This window comes from Dysidea avara, chromosome 2, assembly GCF_963678975.1.
Source record: "Dysidea avara chromosome 2, odDysAvar1.4, whole genome shotgun sequence".
In the NCBI taxonomy this organism is placed as follows: domain Eukaryota; kingdom Metazoa; phylum Porifera; class Demospongiae; order Dictyoceratida; family Dysideidae; genus Dysidea; species Dysidea avara.
Window position 1 is genome coordinate 12995223 of NC_089273.1, and position 8078 is coordinate 13003300.

Sequence of the window (8078 nt, forward strand, 5' to 3'; positions counted from 1 at the left end):
AAGACAGCATGATTGATCATGTGCATGACACTGTAAATCGCTAAAACCAGCCAAAATAATCCTATTAGTTCGTTCTACAACTAGAAATAGATTTGTTAAACACTTACTGATATCCTGATCACCGAAAATTGCAGTGGTTTGAGTAATAGAGAAAATTGCTCCAAGCTAGATCACCAGGTAGTACAATATAACAGTTAAAGCACTGCCTATGCTTGTGTGTATGAAAAATACAGCTCTTGAGGCAAATACAGCACTCGGCTTCACCTCATGCTCACAACTCTCCCCCTCATGCTGTATTTTTCATACACATGTGTGGCGGTGCTTTAACTATAATTTATTGTACCTTTAAATCACTGCAACCATTCCTTGGTAAATGGTTACCAAATGTGCATGTTGGTATCAAATCTTAGCCACCATTTTTATTTACAGCTCAGTTGTTTGTAATTGTAATTACCTATCATGTGCAGTTGTTATGATTAGCCAACATAATTATTACTGTTCACCAAATTTCTCCCCCACATTTGTATGTATGTGATTTGCATACATACGTACATATCCAGTGATGCAATAACAATTGATGTTTTTTGATGTAGGATATAAAAATTATAACTTAGGCTTAGTATGTAGTTTTGTTAATATAAATTCAGTCAGTGCTTCAATTTAGTAGAAGTCTGATGTTGATGCTAAACAAATTTTGTGTTCAATACTAATTGTGACCGGACCTGCAAAAAGAAGGCATGTGGGCACATAAAAAATGCCTACTTTTCAAATTTTACACCTGTATTTCAGACCACTGAAAAGAAACCATTTCAGAGCAAAGTTTACCTGTGCGGAAGTTAGTACAGCCATCATTTTGCTTTTATTTCTTATGTAAAAGCTGCTTTTGCTATTTAACGATTTTTCTCACGTGGGTCAGTGCGTATGGACAAACATAGATAAGTAGATAGATAGGTACACACACAAACTTTTACGAAAACAGCTGGTAGATAAGTACTGAGAATGTATAATTGTTTATTTGAGTCCAAATAGAGATCTCTGTTTGCTAACATGCTGGCTTGTTTGACTCTTGTTTCTTTACTTTTTCAGTGATATCTATTCCCAGGTTTTAATTATATCTTTACACTATAGACTGTAGTTTGAAGAAAGACTTTATCCCCAAAAAGTACTCACATTTTGCTCTATACGTGTGGAATAAAATAATGAGAAGATGAACACAATGGCATATTTCAGTAATTTTGAAGCCAGAATGCCAATTTATTGGTTCATTTCGACTCCACATATTTTCCGGTGGACCTATACTTCTTTAAATTAACTTATTTGTGTGGTTGGGGAGCTTCCTAAGGTGGTGTTTAGGTGTGTGTTCTAGTAGGATTTTAAAAACATAATTATGTAATCTCTATTATGAACCACTGCCATGGTTTGTGATTTCAAAATGAAAAGAATAAGGTAAAGTGCAGCTGAGTTTAATAGGTTTAATTGAATGTGATGTTAGTTAATGCCAATGTTAGATAATGCCAATTTTATAGTGTAGTGGTATACAGTAAAAGGAGGTTGCAGAGATAAATTGTCAACGCAGCAATTATAACAAACCTAATAAGCCAGTTAAAACTGCTACTGAGGTAAGTGTGTGGTGGTACACAGAATATTTAAAACATAACTGATTAAAAATAACTTACTGTCTAAATTTTTAATGATCTGGTTATTGGTGAATCATGAAGGAAACCTGACAATTTTTACTGCATTTGTGAACAACATGAGTATTAAGATTACCATCAAAATGTAATGAGCAAATGATAGTTAAAGTTTAGTTATATGTCTGCATGGTCCTGCTACAAAATCACCTTATGTACATATATTGTGTTGGGTGAACACATCACATAAATAATGTTCATGTGTGCAATCTGAGCATGTATTAAGAAGAATGTAGCTATATTAAAAGACTGAATGTGTTTATTAATTATTATTGATTGTGTTTTAATTACTTTTCATGTGCAATACTATCACAACTGATGGATACACAGGATGTAAGTTATTCTCTAGTTTAATGTGTGTGTATGTGTGTGAGTGTGCAAATGTTATGATTAAATGTACTGACACACTATAATGAAGAGTTTGAAAGTGTCATTTATAGCATATACGTCTCTTTAATTATATATATTTAGTATATCAAATCAACTCCATTGTATGGAAGATTTTACACTTACATACTCACTTCATATTTACTAGTTTTTTATACAGTACATTTCACTGTAATATGCTCTAAGCAGGAATAGCATTGAAACTCCAGACACACATTATAGAAAGAGTTTTTCTCTTTACCATACTGAAAATAGTATTGAATAAAACTATTGAGTCTACTTCTCATTACTCAACTGATGGCTAGCTCCTTAGAACAGTGCTTCATATGAATTGCCATGGCATTTATGCAGATTTTTTTGAAAATTTGTGAGAATTACTAACTATAATATGTGGCAACTATTTTGAGGTGTGACGTTTAAATATGTGGATAGGAATTTAACTGTTAGTTCAATGGAATGCATCTCAATAAACACTGTAGCTGTATACACTTTAAGGTTTGGCCAGCTAGCATCACTTAATGTTTTAGGTACACAAAATTACTCAGTTAATTTTTTATATCAACTCCTCGAAATTTACAGATCCTCACTATTACAATGTACCTATTACAACTCTTCATACACATGTGTGGATTCTTTCTCTTTACAATCATTAAATCTTGCCACTTTTCTTTACTTATTTTGCTGGACAGACATATATTTGTACGTCCATGTGACCAGCCCAGACTACATAATTTCAACAATAACCTGCTAGTAAAATTTGATTAGATAAAATTGGCCATGTACTTTCCATAAATATAGTGGCATACATATAGAATACAAAGTTTTCGGGTAGGCATAAACAGTGGACCTGGAGACCAGCAGACCCTGAGACCCAAAGATGCGAGGATCCAACTTTTCATGGAATTTTGTATACTTCACAATATTTATACAGTCTATACTTGTACTGGATACTTTTGTGAGCCACAGTGGCTAGTCACGCATAGCCAGACCACTCTTTCTCTGTCACAGTGATTGCGGTGCCGGTGTAAAATACCTACAAATTATAAGTGCCTACTACCCTGAGGGGCTAGCTGAAGGGTCTGGACTGCTTAGCATTGGCCCTCAGCTGAAGCAACTGGTATTAACCGAGGTTTTAGCAAGCCTTCACCTCCATGCACCCTTGGTGCACTACATGATGCACTAAGTGTAAAGTCTTGGTCAAGGTCTTGGTTATTGAGCTGATGGTGTAACTTGCAGTGATTACTAAATCATTGCTTCACTTTACTTGAGATACTTGTTTGCACAATGTTTCTGAACTATAGTAGCTAGGCATTACAATAGACTAGTATGCTCATTGTGCAGCTAGCTGCAGATCCGTTTTCAGAGGCACTTATAATTTCTAATTAAGATAAACATCGTGTGAGACACAGTGACGGAGAAAGGTGGATTGGCCATGAAACACGACACACTTTGACTATCTAATACAGGTATGAACTGTGAAGTATATAAAATGCCATGAAAAGTTGGGTCCCCGTGGGTAACCTGGTCCTTGGGTCCCCGGTCCTTGGTCCCCAGGTCCACCGTTTATACCTACCCAAAGCTACTGTAACTATAGTGCAAGGTGTGACTGGGCCAGCAAAAACAGGGAACGTGAGCATAAAATTTGCCTATTTTTTCAACATTTCAAGTCTTATAACCTTCCATGGTATTACGCTATGAACATACAATTTTCAGCACTTATTAAAAATTTAATTGGCAATACAACACAAGTTACAGAATGCAAATATTCAATTTCAATACTGAGGTTTTGTGGGGTATAGTTTGTATCCTCATGCCCTATTCTTGCAGGCCTGGTCATAATTAATGATATGATGCTGTAAGTATACTGTATGTATGAATCAGTATCGTGTACTACGTGTTAGTAATCTACTTATTTCCTTGGGATACACATATAATGCTTTAAAATTTATACTATGCAGTAATGATAGGATGTTTAAATTTTATATAAATGTATACAAAATGTTTGGATTTTGTCTAGATCAATATGTATAGAAAGACACCTTTGTTACGAGCAGCTGATTTTGACCATGTTGATATAGTGTATTATTTGAGCAAGACGTGTAACCAAGATGTTACACAGATTGAAGCAGTAAGTTTATGGATACAAACATATGTGTATATAATATTACTGTGACATGTACTTGATAATGTATCACAATGCTTGACATGCCATACCTGTGTAGTATTAACAGGAAGAACAAAACTCAGTTTTATGCTTTGATAATTTGATGGTCCCTTCTCCTGATTTTCGTAGGAACCCAAATATCTACAGACACCTATTTTTTAACTTTTCCTCTTTTGTGTGATCAAAATTACATATGTGACCGGATCTGCAAAAAAAAGTATCTTATAGCCTTTCTAATTATGTGTACTATGGTTATAAGACCCCCTTTTCGCAGATGTGGTCACATATCTATTCAAAGCTACTTTTCACTTACAGTCTACATAATATTGCACAGTAATAACACACTAAACACAGGGGCATAGCCAGGATTTTTCAAGGGTAGCAGTATTACTAATATGGGGATACAGGCCCTAGTTACAGGTAGATCTTGGTTTATTAGTCCATTATGAATTAGCACATTAATGCATAATTAAAACTGCATTATACATAATAACCTCACTGGCTGGGCTACAGTGGTGGGCTGGTACTAACATACTGACCAAAACATTAACACTAAGCTATCAAAATATGATTTTTGTATCACAGATATATGCATCCTGTATTATAAATACAGGTGGTCTATCAATTCCCATGGCCAACAAACCACAGACTAGCAGCATAAGCTCATGTTCAGTTTTAAATGAATGGAAATTTTATGATGTCTTTCCTGCAAGTATTCTTCTCCAATGGAAGTGGAAAATGTGAAGTTGTTCAAAACTTTTATTACAATCGTTTTCCAACAACACAGCATGCATATGGTTCTTTCTATTTCACTAAAAATCAGTTAACAATGCTCTTTAAAAGTATGCTTGATTGCTCCATTAGAGTATCTCAATCTTTCAAACACAAATGTTTTTAATTTTCTAAGTTTCTAGATCCTTCCAAGGAAAGAACTTCATGTTACTACAAATACTGCATGTTTTTACTTAATACAATGCTTCTGTGTTGCAAGCTTAATGGTAAAGGGGCAAGAAGCCCCTTCCTATATTCCCCAGTAACATGATAGCTGTTTCCCAGCCCCCTAACTGAGTCATGCTATGCATGCTAAGTATGCTTCACTCACTAGTGAGAGCTCTCATCTGCTCCCTCTACTAGCACCTTACCATACGTGTCCTATCTCATGGAATATACTATAGAAAGCTTGTACTTCAAAATGCTTATGAAATAATCATTTAATAACCACGTGTAACAAATACCCATCTCCTTTGTCCTCCACATGCTGTCGTTTAAGCTAGGGCTTGTTTGTAAAAACAGTTTTTCCGTCACTGCATAGAAGTGCATAATACAGATGTAAGATCCTAATTGAAATTATACTTTTCAATAGATTTACTGCAGACCATATGTAGTGCAAACAAGCTAGTCATTACCATTAACTATTATCCATTGCAAGCATAATACAGTAGTTTATTTTAAAGTAGTCCATGAGATTGCAGTTTTTCTTACAATAAGGCGCCCAGATGCAGAAAAGTACTATTACAATTCACTGCAAGGAATTTGTGGCATATAAACAGAAAATGGTAAGTAGCAATAGTAAATGTGGGCATTGATGAGGAGAACATGAATTACAACAAACAAGCGTTTAGGAATATTCTAATACCGTATAGTAAAAAACTTTGGCGGTAAAAAACTTTGACGGATTTGGCGAATAGCGTTCAATTCGCCAAAGTTTTTTTCGCCAATTATTTTAGATGATCATACGAGCACATTGAGTCTCGCATTGACTAACTAGAACTCGAGATGAAAGTCAGCTCGTACCAGGGGCGGAGGAAGTAGTTGATATGAGGGGGGGCTGGGCTGACCCAAACTTATGGTAATGAAGTACAACATTGTCTCTGGTTTTGGTAAGGTGAGACCATAGATAATATACCCCTATGGTGAGACCTATTTAAAAAAAGTCACAACCAGCTGACAATAGCTGTCCACCTCACCAGCTCCGCATTTATAGCTGATAAACTACATACAAATCCTTCCTACACACTGCTCTATTAGAGTATCTCGATCTTTATCGCGGTTTTCAGCCCCACTCCAAGAACGATAATTTCGGGCCGATATCATTCTGAGGGGAACTAAACTCCCTTGGCAGACCGAGGGGGGATTCAGCCCTCTAGCCCCTAGCCCCTCCCCCCCTTTCCGCCGCCTATGGCTCGTACCACCGCGCAATAAAGATCGAGCTGACTTCGGAGATATATTATTTTAATCGCCAAAATTTTTTCGTAAATTTTTTCAACAGAGAGATTTCGTCGCACTTTTTTACCGCCAAAGTTTTTTACTATACGGTAGAAAAGTCACACAATAAAAAATGCATGAAAAGTGTTTAAAAATTGTTGAGCTCCATTCAAACCAGAGACCTCCACACATTACCACTAGCTACTAAAACACTGCTATACCAGACTTTGAATCTACCCTTAATAAGTAATAACAGTTCTAGCAATGAAGTTGTATCTGTTGAAATGCTGAGCACTGTAATAGAATGCTTGTTCTATTAGAATGAAATTTACATAACACAGCATAGCTATAATGTTCTGTATTGAATGACTACTGTTATGACCTGACTTGAGAAAATAGTAAGTCCAAAATACATAAGCCAACTTTGGAGCTTTCAAATACAGTAAGAAATTTAAGTATCTGGACAAAGTTTTTGACAAACTAGCAGCTGGTAGGACAAACATGTTGCTAGATGGACAAATCAATACATTGTATAGACACAATTCACTGCACTTTGCCTGCTGTACTGTCAAGTAGCCTGAGTGTGTTTGTCACAGCCACAAAACTGCTGTGTATACGTAGCTGCTTTTATGGGATTGATAGTAGCATATTTGTGGTCCCTTTCTTCCTTGTAGCATCTCCTGGCAACCAACTGGTAGTTAGTATAATGCACAGCTCAGACAGTAGGTGCATCCCCTTATACTTTGAAAGGAAACAATATCCTGCTAAATCCAATTATGGTCGGAGAATGGACTATGTGTTAAGAATTTGTGTGTTGTCCAACTGTTATCATAATCCCTGCAAATACAAAAGGAAGTGACAAAGGGTATGGCCTTAAAATATTCATGGTTAGAAAAGTTATGAAATCAAAAGTGATGAAGTTGATGCCAATAAATTTTGTAATAATTAAAAACTAATTGGCATGTAATGTCATTACTAAGTTACTTCAATTACACAACTTTTTTTTTAATCTTGCAAATTGTTTTTTAGTACTTTGAATGAATTGATGCACCCTTTTACAACTTGACTGTCATAGTTTATACAGATTTGTTATTTCAGAGTTACAAGAGAAAGATCAGTGATATGGTACAGCTGTATGAGAAAACTCATCGTAAAGAGACAATTTAAATTTTGCTTAACAAGACATAATTATTTATTTTGTTTATCACAAGATATATTATTGCTGCAATATAATTAGAACTATCGATGCAAATTAATCTCACTTAGTTAGCCAGAGTGTACAAAATTTTAAATGCATGATGTTATGCAAAATGTGCTAGCTATAATGATTTAGCAATACTGTATACATGAACTTTGCTAGGTGGTGATGCTCACTTTTTCTTTTACAGTGAATGAGTGGGGCAGGTAGAATTCCATAGAGGAATATTGTAGAGAGACTGAGTGAAAACAGGAACAACAAAATAATCAATATCATCTCAACATACTAGGTTGGATTTTACACTAAAATACTTTTTGGGAGTACTGCACTAAAATGATTTAGCTAGCTGGATTGTGCATGCACAGCATGATGCTATAATTCCAATAGAACAGTTGTATTGAGAGACTGAGACATGTGTTATAAAATAAACATG

At 35.4% G+C, this 8078-nt stretch overlaps 1 long non-coding RNA gene across 1 annotated transcript; it reads left to right on the plus strand.

The window, feature by feature from the left end:
- Positions 1–1914: 1914 nt before the first annotated feature.
- Positions 1915–7686, plus strand: LOC136243293 (uncharacterized). The gene is made up of 3 exons (XR_010694829.1): positions 1915–2024; positions 4096–4206; positions 7546–7686. It is a non-coding gene; the product is annotated as an uncharacterized lncRNA (long non-coding RNA).
- The last annotated feature ends 392 nt before the right edge of the window (positions 7687–8078 follow it).